Raw genomic sequence first — 18,986 nt, forward strand, 5'->3', positions numbered from 1 at the left:
TGGTCCAAATGCACTGATTTTCAGACTTAGCAATATGATCACAAGAGTGGCCATTTTGCATTTAGGCCCAAATCTCATGGTTTCTTTTGCAAATCTTCAAATATGTGAACCATATGACTTAAGGTACCCCAATTCTTTGGTTTTTGCACTTAGGTCCAAAAGTGTGCACATTTTTACAGATAACGCCCTAGGGTTTCAGTCCAAGGCTTTCTAGGGGTCTATTTAGGGTTTTTGGCACTTCTAGGGTTTGGATGCCACTTAAGTCCATTAATGGTGATATTTTATGATCATTAATAATAAGTTTTGAAGTTTTCTCTTATTTAGGCTTTGTTTACTCTTCTGAGTCTGGTTTAAGGTTAAGTACCCTACTCTAAGGTTTTACCCATGACTAGTCACATCAACACAACTTGTTTAAAATTTTTGCCTAGTGAATGCATTCTAAATGTAACAAGAACATGATATACTAATGCTCATGATGTTATGCTCAAGTTTTATTGGTAGTAACACTAGGGGTGTTACACACCGCCCCCAGCTTCGGCGGATAAAACAGTTGTGCCTGTTGGTGCCGAAGATACCGCCGGAGCCAAAGGTGATGAACTCGCAACCACAATGTCGGAAATTGACAAACTCATATCAGATGTGGTTGCCGAGGAAATCGTAGCCGCAGCGCCTAACAAAGGAAAAAGAATTGAAGATGCCTCTTCAGAAGACAAAGATTTTGACTTTCAGCACTTGGGTGGCCAAGAACTTTTTGAAGAAGACAATCAGAATTGAGAGAGTTTGCTATATCCTGCGGTTACCAGCCCAGATCCATACTCTTCGGCGGGGTCGACGAAGAGATTTTGGGATGCATTCACGACCGCGCCGAGGCGAAAATCATCAGCACCTTATCCAAGAGTGTTGGATTTTCGAAGCTGGAAACTGACATCAGTTGTCATAGGCAGCAACACATTATTGGTAGCTTGTTCTACTCAAACTTCAAAGTAAGGCTTCTCCACATCTCACTATTAGTACCTTCGTGGTGATTTGAGTATTCTAACTTTGATTTGTTTTTCAGAGTCTGCTACTAAGCAAGGCCTTGAAGATGCAGCAGGATGTCGAGGACAGAAAAAACGAAATCATTGTTGAAGGCTTCGAAGATAAAATCAAAAAACTTGAAGATTTCTTGAAAGAAAAAGATAGCCTGCTGCGCTCAGCCGAAGGTTCACTCGCCGAGGCGCGATCTCAGAATGAAAAATTGAGCAGAGAGCTGGACGAAGCTCGAACAACTTTGGAAAAGAAATCGGAGCACTTTGACCGCGAGTCCAAAGCATTGAATGCAAGAGTTGAAGCAGAAGTTGAAAAGAATGTTAAACTAAGCGAGATAATCACAAATCTTCGGGATAGATGTTTCGGCTTTGCTACTTAATGCATTGCTCGGTTGAAGGAGATATTCAATTCTGTTGGAGCCGCGTCTGAAGAAATTACCCCTTCTATCGAAGATATTCCTGGAACTCTCGAATATATTGAAAAAGAAGTTGAGGCCCTCGACGAAGTCATAACTGGGCACGAAGATTTCTGTGCACTGGTGGCTTCTCGTGGGACAGCTATAGCTTTAATGAAGGCTGGATGCAATCATGTGAGGGCCGTCAACAGGCCAAACTATGGCATGTCACAGTCTGATCTAGTTGATATTGCGGCCAAAGCCGAGAGTATAGGTAACAAATTTATCACTCAAATCTGGGCGAAGGGTGGCCGAGAGCTGGCTGGAGACGAAGCTCGAAGCCTGCTCAACAAGGTATAAAAATTTTCTTTACCGTCAAGCTTTTATTTTATATTTTCCTTACCATACTCCTCATTACCCTTGCCTTTATCACTCTTCAGGTTGCCGGTGTCGAAGGTTAATGTGTCGAAGCTGATTCTGAAGCACTGGGGAAGGCCTTAGAATCTCCTTTTTGCTTAACATCCATAGAAATAGTTTTTGGAAATTCTTTGTACAAGAAAGTGTATTATTTAGCAAAGAGTTGTAACTGAAAGTGGACAAATTATTGTAAATATTTTTAAATACTTCGTAATGCTAATTTACCTTTCATTGATATGTCATCTGCTTTGCTATGGACAAAACCAATGCTTGTAGTTTTTTGACCCAAAGGCGAAAAACACCTTCCCTTCTTTTCATTCAAATCAAAGCATCTTTAGTATGCAACAAAGTTTCATTTGAGACGAAGCATCTTCGTATACAACGAAGTTTCATTTGAGACGAAGCATCTTCATATACAACGAAGTGTTTTCTCATTGAAGGCAGGAATTCCCGCTTTTCCAGTTAATGCTTCATGCTTTATGTGATGATGATGAACCTACGAATGTCTAATGTATGCTTGTATGAATGCAAAAGATGATGTGATGATGTGTGCAAATGTATGCCAAAGATAAAAAATTCACACGAATACACACCAAGACTCTGCATCCCCTTAGGAACGACTTTGGAGTCTCTTCACCTTTTACTTAGGTGGTATTTCAGCTCTGCATTCCCTTAGGAACGACTTTGGAGCTAAGCTCTACATCCCCTCAGGTACGACTTTGGAGCTTCTTCACCTTTGACTTTGGTAGCATTTAAGCTCTGCATCCCCTTAGGAACGACTTTGGAGCTTCTTCGCCTTTGATTTAGGTGGCATTTAAGCTCTGCATCCCCTTAGGGACGACTTTGGAGCTTCTTCATACTTTTTTACACTCGATGGTGTAATCTCAGATGTTACATTTTACATGTGGGGGAATTTGGCCCTTGTATTGCACAGGGCTGCACAAGAAAAAAATGAAAATTACAACCTATGGCCCCGTTTAAAACTTTTCTTCCCTTCTGAAAGGAAAAGGGTTCATAAGGAAAAAATAAGAAAATTACATAGTTTACACATAATATCTCTGAAGCTCATCTGCATTCCACGATCTTGGAATGTCATTGCCATCCATGTCTTTCAACCTATATGAACCAGGTCTTGACGAAGATACCACTAAGAAAGGACCTTCCCACTTAAGCTGAGGCTTCCCCACTGTATCTGGCTTGGCCACTCTTCGAAGCACCAAGTGTCCTGGCTTGATATCCTTTAGTCTTACCTTCCAATCCAGCCATTTGATTGTTTCGGCTTGATATTTGTTGATGTGCTCAATTGCTTGCAGTCTGGTCCCTTCTATGGTGTTCTTTGTTATTTTGCAATTCTCTTCATCTTCTGTCGAAGATAATGTCCTTATTGACTCCCTTCTTGCTTCTTTCGGTGTTATTGCTTCCTCACCGAACAGAAGATTGAATGGGGTAGAACCCGTTGATTTTGAGACAACAGTGTTGTGGTTCCACACCACCGTTATTAATTTGTCTCGCCATTTTCCTCTAGGCTGGTTGAAGATTGACTTCATTATCCCTGTTATTATGATTCCATTTGCTCTTTCTACCAGTCCATTTGATTTCGGGTGTCTCACTGATGCAAAGTGTATTTTTGTACCGATCTGGTCACAAAAAGTTTTAAACGATTCGGCATGAAATTGAGTTCCGTTATCAACCGTGATAGCCTTCGGCACACCGAAGCGGCAAACAATATTCTGCCAAAAGAACTTCTGGACTGTGGCCAAAGTTATTGTAGGTAGGGGCTTAGCTTCGCTCCACTTCGAGATGTACTCCACTGCTACCAAAACATATTTCAAGTTACCTTGTGCTGGTGGAAGTGGGCCTAGCAAATCTAGGCCCCACATCTGCAGTGGCCATGTGGGCTGAATTAGTTGGGTTAAAGACGAAGGTTGTTTCTGGTCTCTGGCACACTTCTGGCAGTTTTCACATTTTTGAACCAAATCTGCTGCATCCGATGCCGCCTTCGGCCAAAAAAATCCTTGTCTAAAAACCTTCCCCAGCAAAGGCCTAGACCCAATATGAGCTCCACACGGTCTTGCATGTATCTCCTTCATCAGCTCTTGACCTTGGGTTCTAGACAAACATTTTAGTAATGGAGAGCAGACTCCTTGTTTGTACAACTCTCCCTCTATGATTACATAGGGTCTTGTTCTTGCTTCCATTCTTTTATTGTAAGTAATGAGGACATGCCTAGCATTCACTCATCTTCAAATGAAACTCCACTTGATATAGCTGGTCCAATTACAAGGAGTAGAGCTAAACAATTGCAGAAGGAAATTCATTCTCAGGTGAATGCTAACCTTATGTTTAATAATCAGTCTATGTTGAATGAGCCTATGCTTTTGAGTTCTTGTTTCAATGTCCTTAGGAATGATGGAGTGTATGAACCAGCATGGGATCAAGATGAATTCAAGCCTCTGGACATCTGAACCAAGAAGCCTATGGTTTGCATGAATAAAATGGTGGTTCATCACCTTAGCATGGGAATGCAACTAGAAGCTAGATGACTGACACATGGTACGAATTCCAAGCATCACTGCGGACAGAATACAAGGAGTTAGACAGTGTTCTATAAGTGGATGGAAGCGCCTTCAATTCTACTTTTCAGCCCATCAAACGGTTCATTATTTGGACGTTCCAATAAGGAGTTATGCTCATTTTAGTAAATGCTGCAAAAAGCTGAAAAGATGCGCGAACCAGCCACTAAATCCACTAGAGCATGCACATGCAGCCATTTACTCAAAGCTGGACGCCCCTATCTCTATATATATCTTGTACTAGGCAATGAAAGGAGAGATCTTATGTTTTTGAATTCAGAATACACAAACTCATGGAGTTTCGTTTATGCGTGAGTCTTGAGAGGCTTGCAACATTTGTTCTTTCGATTCCTGAGGGAGTTGTAGAACGCCGAACTGCGGTTCACCCAGTTCGTGCCTTCACGTCTATAGGGTGTGATTGCGTGGGCTGTTTTGTCGATACGTGGAAGGGTGATTGTCTTGGTAGTTCGTCGCGTGGACAGCCTCGCGGTGCGCTGCCTCTTCACCAGGTCACGCAGCGACAATTTATCAAGTTCACAGATCCTACGAGAAGATGGGGCCACAACAACTTGCTACACGTGCTGCCTAGGCGTATGCATATCATCTGGTACCAAAGCCTCCGTTTTCTCAGTTGGATTGTTCTTGTTTTTGGTAGGGTAGATTTTATACACCTACTATCCACTAATAGCCAAAAAGAAAACCTACAGCCCAAATTCTTACGTGTTACTGATTTTGTAGTTTGCTTTATCGAGTTTTAATCCTTTAAGATTTGTCTAGTTGCTGAATTTTTTTCCACTCATCGTTCTAGCTGTTATCTTTGTTCCATCCCATCCTTGATATGATCGTCATTGCTTGTTGCATATATATAAACAAAAAAATTGAACCACCCGTCCCACCACATATTCCCCTCCTGAGTTTCTTGCTTTTGTGCTACACCATCCATCTTGGTTGATCCTTGTGCGCCCCCACAGTTGAAAGTTGTGCTGTGTTGTCACAAATGATTAAATAAAAGATGTATATTGGTCAAAAAAAGGACTGAAAACAACAAGTTCTTGTTCAAAAAAAGGAAAGAAAATAAGTAAAAGAGACTTGTGTTCAGCGCACTAAAAAGGGGTTTGGGCATCAACAAGTTTCCTTTGGTGCAATTGGTGTTCATCTATCCACTTCCTACATCTTGTTCCTTTCTTTGTGCATCTTTTTCTTTATATTCAGCAACTTAGACTTATGTTCTTGGATTATTATTCGGTTTTGCATCACTACATTTTTTCAGCGCATTCTACTTACATATTACCCACCAAGCTCCACTTAAAACGCACCGTGAGTTGTTACACCGTCTTCGCTATTACAATCACTCTTCCACTACGAATTGCAGCCCGACTCTTGCTCTTTTCAGGAAGAGAAAGAACTTGTTTTGTAAGTGGTAAGGGAGTGAATCCACATATATTTTGTCCTATTGCGTTTACCTTTGATACTAACATGGCAGGAAACGAAGATTCCTCTTCCCATACTGTTTTTGCTCAAGAGTTTCAGGAGGTGCGTGAATAAAAGCATCAATTGATGCAAGGAATGTGTTGGGGGCCTTCGGCTTCCGAAGGTCCTCAAAAACATGATTTAACAATGTTTCTGGAGTACAATGTGTGAACAGGTATCTTCGGAGATGAGTTAAAACCACAACGTGAAGAAGCACAGAAGGGGTACGAAGGATGGCGCGGAGCCGAAGCTGTTTGTAGAAGAGCTTCGGCATGATAACGGAAAGGGAAACCGACTTAAAGATGAAAAGGCTATTTAGACCTTGATGAATTATTATAAAGTTATTAGCAGATGTAAAGGGCATAGGTGTAATTTTACATGGATTACGTCTCGTGCCTATAAATAGATGAACAGTAACCCTATACTGTTCATGCTGACTTGGCATTTGCTTTTGCATCACGCTTGTACTTTTACCTTCTCTCAAGTCAGAGGTACATTTATAACCCGATGTTATTCCTATTTTTTCATAGCAATAAAATAGAAATGAGTTGATAATAACACATAACTGTTTATATTATCTCTTATATTTCATGTAATTCCTTCTTCATTATGATATGTAATGTTTATGAAGGTATATCCTTCATAACCTTCGTCCGAAAATCATTATATCCCAAGTGAAATAATGCTTCGAAGGACGAAGGAGTTTAACATTTAACATTTTCTATGTTGCCTTGTTCTTAACTCTTAGCATTTGAGAACAAGTCCCCAACATTGGCGCCCACCTCCGGTGAACTCATTTCCACTTTTTGAGTTTCGAACACCTTCGTCAAGCATCGACCTTCGTCATGCCACCAAAGAAAGCTTCAGCAACAGGGGCTGCAGCTCTGCAACCGCTGGATCCGAACCAGGAGACCCTTTCTCTTCGAGAGGCCCGAAGCTAGAAGAGGATGGCCACCAGTCCAACGCCCCAGGAGGACGACTTGGACCAAGAGATCAGGAATATGGAGATGCTCCATCAGCAAGTACAAAGGAAGAAGGAAAAGATGGCTCGGCTAGCTGATTTACAAAGGCAGATAGACGAAGCCTCTGAAGAAGTTCGTCATCTTGCTCAAGACGAGCGGAACCGAAGGCCTCAGCACAGAGAGCTTCATCAAGAGGGCTTCTTCAACGAGGATGACTGGTATGAGGATTTCCATCATGGAAATTTTGCTTTTGATGATGCTTCTCCTCTATCAGCAGAACTGCAGGCTACACCTTAGCCTCCGTCTTACAAGCCACCCAAGCTCCCCATGTATGACGGACACTCAGATCTGAAGCAGTTTCTGATGAGTTACGAAGCAACAATATCTTCCTATGGCGGCAACACAGCGGTCATGGCGAAATCTTTCGTCATGGCAGTCAAAAATGTTGCACAAACCTGGTACTCCTCTCTTCGGCCAAGAACAATCACATCATGGCAAAAGCTGAAGGACATGCTGGTCACCAGTTTTCAAGGGTTTCAGACGAAGCCAGTTACCGCTCAAGCTTTGTTCCAGTGCACGCAAGATCAAGAAGAATACCTCCAAGCCTATGTCCGAAGGTTCTTGCGCCTGAGGGCACAAGCGCCAACAGTGCCTAATGAAATTGTCATTGAGGCCATGATTAAGGGGCTTCGGCCAGGACCTTCAGCCCAATACTTTGCGAGGAAGCCCCCTCAGACTCTGGAGAAATTGCTTCAGAAGATGGATGAATACATCCGCGCTGACAATGACTTTCGACAGAGAAGGGAGGAAGCTTACAGGTTCTCCAAAATGGCCAGGGGCTTCGCAGGGAGAATCCATCCTAGGCATGTCAGATCAATCCATTCCACTCAAAATGACGACAGGGGAAGTCAGCAGCAGAGGTCGCAATATTCCTCTCAGGCTTCGGGGCAGCAACAGAGCTATCCTCGGCCCCCAGCTCCAAGGGGCAGAGGCGCCAGGGGCTTCGGAGGAAGGTTTGGGGATCAGCCCAGAAAAATTTGTTGCCTATTCTGTGGTGAGGACAAGGGCCACACTACCAGGATGTGCCATGTCACCATCCAGAAACAGAAAGAGATAGCAGAAGCTGCAGCCCAACAGAGCCAGCCGAAGCAAGTTATGCATACTGCTTCGTACCACTCACCGTATATTCTAGAGTATGTGGGTAACCATCCTGCAGCTTCTGTCGCTTCGGCAAGCCAACCTCAGGCATCATGGCAACAGCCTCCACCTCCACCACCAATGCAACGAGGCCAGCAGCCAGAAGGGAGTCAGCACACTCACCACCAACGAGACTTCAGAGAGGAGTCCGAAGCTCGCACAGTCAATAGTACTGTGCCAGAATCGAAGCATATCTACTAACAGATATCCTACCTCGGCAACAGTTTTTGCATTCAGTATCATTTTCTTTTTAATAAGGAACAATTATTGAAAGCCTAAGTGTTTTTTGTCGTTTTCAATTTCTTGTAATAGTTTCGTTTTTGCCATAGTAAAAATATACCTTCTCCACAGAATAACGGAGTTTCCGAAGCATAAGAACTTATGGTTACAAAGAAAACCTCTGAAATAACAAAAAGTCATTCCTAAGGGAGCGCAGCATAAGTTTTCTGCTCAAAAGTCGTTCCAAAGGGAATGCAGTGCTTACAGCGAAAAATAAACGCTGATACCGCCGAAGTAAAAGGCAGAGAAGCTCCTAAGGGAGGCTTACAGCGAAAAATAAACGCTGATACCGCCGAAGTAAAAGGCGAAGAAGCTCCTAAGGGAGGATTACAGCGAAAAATAAACGCTGATACCGCCGAAGTAAAAGGCGAAGAAGCTCCTAAGGGAGGCATACAGCGAAAAATAAACGCTGATACCGCCGAAATAGAAGGCGAAGAAGCTCCTAAGGGAGGCTTGCATCAAAAAGTCAGCGCTGATCTTCGGCACAAATATCATTTTGCATAACATCACATCATTTGCATAGCATAACATCATACATCATATTGCATCAATAACGCAAGAAGGGGGTTCAACGTTGATCATCGGAGATTGTTTCGAAGAAGCAGTGCCAAGGCACAATATAATTATTGAAGAAGCATACCTTCGTCAAACTCTAAAATGAAAAGATCTATTGTTTACTGGTTTTCCGAAGATTGGATGTTTCTACGAAATATGGATATTCTTCACGAAGCATGAAAAGAAGGGAAGGTGTTTTTTCGCCGAAGGCTCAAAAATGGTATGTGTGTAAAGTTTCCTGCATCGTAAAGAATTAAGTTACAAGCAACTTATATATTACATTCAAAGTTATAAAAATATTACACACTTTGTTCAGCAAATATTACATTCCAAATGTTTTTACAATAACAACTATTCTTCTTTCAAAACTGCTTCCGCAGCTTCGTTCAACAGTCGAGAAACGGCTTCATCTAAAATAGCTTCAGCCATTTTAGTAATTTCTTCCTCCCTCTTTGCTTCTGGGTCGGCCGTTGGCTTGAAGGGATCTGGGGAAGAAGATAGCTCAGCTGCGATAGAAAACGTAAATAAGTTCGAAGTCGCAACAATAAAACATAAAGTTAGAAGTCATTAAATAATACCTATCCTCCTTTCTAGTTCCGCAGTTTTTTCAGATGCCTTCATCACTTCTTTTGCATCATGAGAATCTTTTTCACTCTTTTTTATTATCTCGTGTGCCATCTTTCGGCCGCCATTCTCCCAGATGTCAGTAAAGAATTTTCCGCCCACTAGGCTGGCTTCGGCCGAAGGGTCTTTTGTATCTTCAATATTTAAAGTAGCTTTGGCTTGAGCCAAAGTTTTCACATGGTCGCAGCCTGACTTCTCCAAAATAGCCACGATTCCTCGGGCACCTGAGAAAGCGCAGATATCCCCGCGACCACTCAAAACTTCCTCAAAAGCTTCAGCTTCGTTGCTGATCCAATCAATTGGGCCTTCAGGATCACCTCTCACGAAGTTGTCTTCGTTAGAGAGTGCGCCAACATTGGTGAAGCTAGTTTTTATTTTCTTAACACACTCTATAGACTTTTCATAACACCTTTCCTTAGATGCACGAAGTTCTTCAACGTTTTTCTCTAAATGATTTGTCCATTGTTCACTAATTTCTCATTTAGCTTCTGCAACTGCGCATTTTTCTTTAGCTTCAGCTAGCTGTTTCCGAAGATCCTCAATTTCGTGCTTCTGGGCCTCAGCTTGGGTTTTGGAAGCAGCCTCGTCTTCTTTTATTTTATTCACCAATGAATTTAATATTTTATCTTTCTCAAGACCTTCGTTCCTTAGCTCAATTACTTCGGAACGAAGGTTGTTTAAAGGCATGGTGCACCCTTCATCTTCGATACTTTTTTGCGCTCTAAGGGCATTGCTGAGAATAAGGCCCTGCAAAAGGAATGTGATATTAATAAATAAACACACGAATTTCTAACCACGCAAAAAGTGTATTTTCTCACCTTTAAGCTATTATATGCTAAGCTGTCGGCCAATTCATCTTTTGACAAAACGGAAAGCCCATCTTCTAGAGTTGGGAATCCGAAGCTTCTTGCCATCTCCCGGCAGACAAAGATCTCCTTGCTGTCTGGGAGACAATACAAGAAGTCCTCTTCTCCACTGCCATTGAATATCAACGCCCCTTTCGGATATTTTAATTTCTAGGCGTAATGATGAGCTTCTCGTTTTTCATCTTCAGATAGTATTTTGCCCGAAGCATGTCGCACAATATAATCAGGCAATTTGGAAGGTGCTTCGGGAAGTGAAGAAAGAGATTTTTCAGACAGAATTTGCTTTAAAGTTTCCTTTTTACTTTCTCTTTCGGTTTCCAAGGATTTTTCTTTGGCAGACTCTGAAGGTCCAGTTTTGATTTCAGCCTGGTGCTTTGTAGTTTCGCCTCCAGAGGTTGTTGTTTCAGTTTGTGCTTTTTGAGCTTCGGCAACTTTTTTCAGCGTAGAGCTTGAAGACTTTATTGTCTCCAGTACATCCAAAACATTAACCATCCTTTTCCTTTTGGGGGTCACAGCCGGACCCTTCTGAGCTTGTGGCACTCCAACTTCTGTCGAAGGGTTTAAAATTTCTGATATGTTTGTCCCTTCAGCTTTTGACTCTTTAGTTCTTTCAGCTTTCGGCATTGCAGACAGCTCTTTAGTTTTTTGCGCAGGTATAGGTTTTTTGGCTTCTGTAGCCGAAGAAGCCTCGCCGACAAACTCGGGCACTATGGCTGGCTCAATATAGCGTGGCCGGTGTGTAAGAACCTTTATCTTTTTTCTCTTCGGCGTTGGCTCAATAGGAGCGACCGAAGCAACTTCCTTCACAGAAGCTGTACCTTTTCTTTTTTGACCCCGTATTGGGTAACGATAGTCAGGATAGACAAATCCGATAGCATCGAAAACTCTGTTCAGCCTCTTCTTTTTCCGGCCTCCGAAGGCCGCTGATAGCGCAGTATCTTCTGCCTTTGAGTATGGTCCAAGCAATTCATCACTTGTAGCTTCAAAGCATTTCAACCAATCGTCGTCTGGCTCGATAAATTGGTCTACGAACCTGAAGGTATATTTTAGTCGAACCAGACCACCTTCGTGTGGGTTGCTGATGGTTTCCTTCGGCATTTCCCAGTTAGCTACCAATGGCCATATCCTGTAGGCCACGTGCTCTTGAACTAAGTCCCTAGTCCCAATGAAAGAGCAGACTATGCCGAAGGCCCTCTGGCATTCTTTGGCTACTTCATCCATTTCCACCTTCGGTTTCCGGAGTCCGAAACGTTGCCAGATAGGGCGCATGATGATATCTTTAATATCTTCTCGTGCCTTCAAATCGTTTTTCACATAGAACCATTCCTTCATCCAGTCCCTGGGCCATCTCTTCCGAAAAGTTGGCACAGGACAGCTTGACCCAGAGCGGGCACCGAAGCTATAACAACCAAAATTGTTATGATACTGCTCTTTGCCGCAAGGCTTTGTCTCATAAACCAGCTCGTGTATACTGCAGAAGCTTTTTGCATTTGGCTCCAAGCCTTGGCTCCTTGCGGGCCATACGAAGATTCCCATCCTTATGATTGCTTCGGGAGTAATTTGATGTAGGCAGATTTCAAATATCTTCAAAACTTCAACCACGAAACTGCTTAGAGGAAACCGAAGCCCCGCCTTGAAGAAGCTTCGGAAGATCACGACTTCATTTTCCTCGGGAGTAGGACAAGTCTTCTCTCCTTCGTCAGCCCTCACAATAGACAAATCCCGAAAATATCTACCCCTCATATTGACAAGATGGATTTGTTTAATGGTTGATTTTCCAAAAATTGCATGGCTTGGCCGCCAGGGTCGATCTTCCGAGTCTTTTCCCCCACTTTCCGCATCATAACTGTCACTATCACCAGTATCTTCAGATAAACCTTCCAAGATTTCCCTTGTAATCTTTTCTGTATTTGTCTTTGATATTGATTCAAGAAATCCAAGATTCTTCTCCTCAAGAAGGCTCAGCTTTGTTTCAGCAACAACTTTCTTATCTTCAGACATTTTCGGAAATGCTAAAAACCGCTTTTAAAGTCGAAGCTTAAAAAACTTACAAATTAAGCAAGTCTTGTTGCGCAAGAGCTAAAAACTGAGTAAGCAAGAGCAGATGGCGAAGAAAGCATACCAAATGACATCGAGGTGTGCTCTTATTTATACGTCTGGTGCATTGAGAATAGGAAGGCCCCGCTTGTCATTGATTGTTGCTATTCTATCAAGAGGAAGGTGTTTTTTCGGACCTTCGGCTTAGGGCCTTCGCCCATATCGCAATCTGAATTTATTATCCTAACAAATTAATATTGCGAGGGGCTACTGTTGGGGGCCTTCGGCTTCCGAAGGTCCTCAAAAACATGATTTAACAATGTTTCTGGAGTACAATGTGTGAACAGGTATCTTCGGACATGAGTTAAAACCACAACGTGAAGAAGCACAAAAGGGGTACGAAGGATGGCGCGGAGCCGAAGCTGTGTGTAGAAGAGCTTCGGCATGATAACGGAAAGGGAAATCGACTTAAAGATGAAAAGGCTATTTAGACCTTGATGAATTATTATAAAGTTATTAGCAGATGTAAAGGGCATAGGTGTAATTTTACATGGATTACGTCTCGTGCCTATAAATAGATGAACAGTAACCCTGTACTGTTCATGCTGACTTGGCATTTGCTTTTGCATCACGCTTGTACTTTTACCTTCTCTCAAGTCAGAGGTACATTTATAACCCGATGTTATTCCTATTTTTTCATAGCAATAAAATAGAAATGAGTTGATAATAACACATAACTGTTTATATTATCTCTTATATTTCATGTAATTCCTTCTTCATTATGATATGTAATGTTTATGAAGGTATGTCCTTCATAACCTTCGTCCGAAAATCATTATATCCCAAGTGAAATAATGCTTCGAAGGACGAAGGACTTTAACGTTTAACATTTTCTATGTTGCCTTGTTCTTAACTCTTAGCATTTGAGAACAAGTCCCCAACAGAATGCAACAACTTCAGCAATCCATTTAGCAACAGCATGGGGAACCTCCACCTCATGATAATGAGGATGATGATCACTATGGTGGTGGCCGTGGTGGCAGCCGTGGCCGAAGATTTGCTGCTGGTTTTGATAACTTTGTAGGTGGTCATGGTCGAGGATTTTTTACTGGTTTTGGTCATGCACGACGTCTTCATGTTGGTGATCCTACTGATTTTAATGCTGAAACACTTTCAAATTATAGTGTTGAACATGTTGCATATGATAATCATGGCCATGACAATTTTGGTCGTTTTGGAGCGCGTGGTCGTTATGGTGATCACCAGTGACGTCATCCTGAACAACGTCACAATGATGATGGTTTGAGCAAGGTTAAAGTGTCCATTCCTCCATTCAGCGGCAAGGAGAATGATGATGATTATTTTGAATGGGAAACCAAAGTGGAACAAATATTTGATTTGTATGAATACCCTGCTGAAAAGAAGGCAAAGCTTGCAGCCATTGAGTTCAAAGGCTATGCCATAACTTGGTGGAATCAGATCCGTAGTGAATATCATAGAGTTGGGCATGACCGTGTAACCTGGGAAGACATGAAGAGGGAAATGAGACGTTGTTTTGTTCCTGCATATTATTCTCGTGATCTACATTTGAAGCTGAAACGTCTTGTGCAAGGTAATCGCAGTGTTGATGCATATTTTCAGGAATTGGAGATGTGCTTACTTCGTACAGGGATAACTGAGGCTCAGGACTCAACAATGGCTCGGTTTCTGGTGGGCCTCAATAAACCCATTGCTGATAAAGTGGATATGGAAAATTACACATGTCTCACTGAGTTGGTTCATTTTGCAACGAGGGCTGAAAGGCAAATTGCTACGTCTTACAAATACAATGTCTCATGGCGTCATTCCCAACAGCAAGGGGATGTCACACCTCAATTCCAACAGCAAGAAGGTGCAATGCCCAAATCCTCATATTGTGGAACAAATAGATCAATTTGAACTTCATCCAAACAAGTGGATGCGAAAGGTAAAGCTGTGAGTTCAAGTCAGCCCACTTCTTCTACTACAACCACCCAACGCAAGACAAGCAAGATTGAGTGTTTTAAGTGTGGCGGTCATGGGCATAAACAAGCTGAATGTCCCAATCGTCGTACTATTATTGCCCTTGCTGACGGTTCTTATGATTCACAAAGTGAAGCGGAGGACAAGTTTACCAATGTTTTTGCATATTTTAATCTTGACACTTGTGAGTATTCAGCAGAGGATGGTACATTTGAGCTAGGTCTGAATTGTTTAGTGATTCAACCTATTCCAACTTTTGCTCACAATGACATGTTACAAGATGTTATTTCTCCATCTTCTGACGAGATTACTAGTGCTGATTTTATTGAGTTGTTTGCTGATTTTCCTGATTTCAAGCCTTCTACAATGAATACACCATCTCCTTCTTTGGTGGTTAGGAGAGTTCTTTCCACTCAGTTTGTTGCAGCTGAACAAGGACAACGCCATAATTTATTTCAGTCCTGATGCAAAGTGCAAGGCCAAGTGTGTCGTTTCATCATATATGGTGGGAGCTGCAATAATATTGTTAGTGCTTTGCTTGTTGAGAAGCTTGGTTTGCAGCCACATCGCCATCCACATCTGGACCATACGCAATGGCTAAATAATTCTAGGACAGTTAAGGTTTCAGCCATGATTGATTTGTCATTTTCCATTGGTGATTATCATGGAGAGGTGGATTGTGATGTTGTCCCCATGCAAGCATGCCATTTGCTGCTTGGTCGGCCCTGGCAATTTGATGTGGACTCAGTGCATTTTGGACGGTCTAACAAATACACTTTCATTCACAATGACAAGAAGGTGGTTCTTGTTCCATTATCTCCAGAGGAGATACATACTTCAGATATGGCTCGCAAGAAAAGAGAGGAATCAGACAAAATAAAATTGAGTGAGACCCCCAACCCAAGTAAGGGAGAGAGTTCTAACCCATCCAGCCATGTAAAGCCTCATGCCAATCCTAAACAGCCACGCCACACTGAGTGTCTCTTTGTGAGCAAGAGTGATTTGAGAGAAGTGAGAAACACCACAGCCCCATTCTTTGTGTTCTTGCAAAAGGAGGTCCTACTTTCAACTAACGATTTACCTTCATCGCTGCCTAGTGTTGTTCTTGATCTCTTACAGGACTTCGAAGATGTTATTCCTGATGAGATACCAGCTGGACTTCCTCCACTCCGTGGAATTGAGCATCAAATTGATTTGGTACCAGGTGCTTCGCTTCCAAATCGTCCAGCCTACCGCACCAATCTTGAAGAAACAAAGGAAATCCAGCGACAGGTAAAAGAGCTTTTGGACAAAGGGTATGTTTGTGAATCTTTATCACCATGTGCAGTTCCCGTTCTTTTAGTCCCAAAGAAAGATGGCTCTTGGCGCATGTGTGTTGATTTTCGTGCTATCAATGCTATAACTGTTCGATATCGCCATCCCATTCCACGACTTGATGACATGTTAGATGAATTGAGTGGTTCTATCATTTTCACCAAGATAGATTTGCGTAGTGGCTATCATCAAATCCACATGAAACTTGGTGATGAATGGAAAACAGCGTTTAAAATTAAATTTGGTCTCTATGAATGGCTTGTGATGCCATTTGGCTTGACAAATGCTCCTTCAACTTTTATGCGCTTAATGAATCATGTTTTACGAGCTTTCATTGGCAAGTTTGTCGTTGTTTATTTTGATGATATTCTGATCTATAGCAAATCATTTGATGAACATCTTGATCATATCCATCAAGTACTTGCTGTTTTGAGGGAAGAGAAATTGTATGGCAACATTGCTAAGTGCACCTTTTGCACAGACCGTGTTGTTTTCCTTGGCTTTGTTATTTTCGCAGATGGTATTCAGGTTGATGAAGAGAAGGTTAAAGCAATAAAGGATTGGCCTACACCGTTAAATGTGAGCCAAGTTCGAAGCTTTCATGGTCTTGTATGTTTTTACAGGCGTTTTGTTAAAGATTTCAGCATGATCACTGCACCCCTCAATAATTTGACAAAGAAGGATGTTCCATTCAAGTGGGGAGATGAACAAGACCAAGCCTTCAATGAGCTGAAAACAAAGCTTTGTGAAGCACCGCTGCTACAACTTTCTGATTTCGGTAAGACATTTGAGATCGAATGTGATGCAAGTGGTATTGGCATAGGAGGTGTACTGCTGCAAGAAGGTAAACATGTTGCCTACTTTTCTGAAAAGCTAAATGGTCTACATCTGAATTACTCAGTTTATGACAAGGAGCTTTATGCGTTAGTTCGTGTTTTGGAAGTTCGACAACATTACTTGTTCCCTAAAGAATTTGTAATCCATTCTGATCATGAAGCTTTGAAATGTCTTAAAAGCCAAGGCAAGCTGAACCGCCGACATGCTAAATGGATTGAGTTCATTGAAATGTTTCCCTATGTTGTCAAACATAAGCGTGGTAAAGATAACATTGTTGCTGATGCCTTGTTTAGAAGATGTGCGTTGATTACACAACTAGATACAAAAGTGCTTGGTTTGGAATCCATTAAAACACTTTATGCTGCTGATGCTGATTTTAAAGAACCTTTCTCTCATTGCATTGATGGAAAAGGTTGGGATAAATATTATGTGCATGATGGCTTCTTATTTCGGACTAACAAAATATGCATCCCAGCTTGTTCGATTCGCCCAATTCTTTTGCAGGAAGCACATGAAGGTGGACTAGCTGGTCATTTTGGTGTCAAAAAGACATTGGACATCCTCTCTGATCATTTCTTTTGGCCACACATGCGACGTGATGTCCAGCGGCATGTTGGGTGCTGCATCGTTTGCTTGAAAGCTAAGTCTCGCCTCAATCCCCATGGTTTATATACTCCATTACCTATTCCACATGTACCTTGGGAAGATATATCTATGGACTTTGTTCTGGGGTTACCTCGGTCTCAAAGGGGGAGGGATTCTATTTTTGTTGTTGTAGATCGCTTTTCTAAAATGGCACATTTTATCCCCTGTCATAAGAGCGATGATGCTTCACACGTTGCTGATTTGTTTTTCAGGGAGATTGTTCGTTTACATGGAGTTCCAAAGACAATTGTTTCAGACCGGGATACAAAATTTCTCAGCTACTTTTGGAAGACATTGTGGGCTAAGCTTGGCACAAAGTTGTTATTTTCAACCACTTGTCATCCACAAACGGATGGGCAAACTGAAGTAACCGTACCTTGTCAACCATGTTGCGTGCTGTGTTGAAAAAGAACTTGAAGCTCTGGGAAGACTGCCTTCCACATGTTGAATTTGCTTATAACAGGGCAGTCCATTCCACAACAAACACTTGTCCATTTGAAATAGTTTATGGGTTTAAACCGCATACTCCCATGGATCTTTTGCCTTTACCATTACTAGAACAAGTTAACTTGGATGCCACAAAAAGATCAAACCTTATCAAGCGGTTACATGCGGAGACAAGAAAGAATATTGAGAAGAAATCAGCACAATATGCAAAGCACGCAAACAAAGGTAATAAAAATGTTACTTTTCAGCCAGGAGATCTTGTTTGGTTGCATCTACGGAAGGATCGCTTTCCACAACAGCGTAAGAGTAAGTTATCTCCTCAGGGTGATGGTCCGTTCAAGGTTCTCCAAAAGATAAATGATAATGCCTACAAAATTGAGCTGCCACCTGAATATTCCAATGTGAGTACAACATTCAATGTCAAAGACTTGCTTCCATTTGTTGGTGACCCTGAGTCGAGGACGACTCCTTCTCAAAAGGGGGAGGCTAATGAGGACATGCCTAGCATTCACTCATCTTCAAATGAAACTCCACTTGATATAGCTGGTCCAATTACAAGGAGTAGAGCTAAACAATTGCAGAAGGAAATTCATTCTCAGGTGAACGCTAACCTTATGTTTAATAATCAGTCTATGTTGAATGAGCCTATGCTTTTGAGTTCTTGTTTCAATGTCCTTAGGAATGATGGAGTATATGAACCAGCATGGGATCAAGATGGATTCAAGCCTCTAGACATCTGAACCAAGAAGCCTATGGTGTGCATGAATAAAATGGTGGTTCATCACCTTAGCATGGGAATGCAACCAGAAGCTAGATGACTGACACATGGTATGAATTCCAAGCATCACTGCGGACAGAATACAAGGAGTTAGAAAGTGTTCTATAAGTGGATGGAAGCACCTTCAAGTCTACTTTTCAGCCCATCAAACGGTTGATTATTTTGACGTTCCAATAAGGAGTTATGCTCATTTTAGTAACTGCTGCCAGAAGCTGAAAAGATGCACGAACCAGCCACTAAATCCACTAGAGCATGCGCATGCAGCCATTTACTCAAAGCTGGACGCCCCTATCTCTATATATATCTTGTACTAGGCAATGAAAGGAGAGATCTTATGTTTTTGAATTCAGAATACACAAACTCGTAGAGTTTTGTTTATGTGTGAGTCTTGAGAGGCTTGCAACATTTGTTCTTTTGATTCCTGAGGAAGTTGTAGAACGCTGAACTGCGGTTCACCCAGTTCGTGCCTTCACGTCTGTAGGGTGTGATTGCGTGGGCTGTTTTGTCGATACGTGAAATGGTGATTGTCTCGGTAGTTCGTCGCGTGGACAGCCTCGCGGT

This window comes from Zea mays, chromosome 3 (assembly GCF_902167145.1).
Source record: "Zea mays cultivar B73 chromosome 3, Zm-B73-REFERENCE-NAM-5.0, whole genome shotgun sequence".
In the NCBI taxonomy this organism is placed as follows: Eukaryota; Viridiplantae; Streptophyta; class Magnoliopsida; order Poales; family Poaceae; genus Zea; species Zea mays.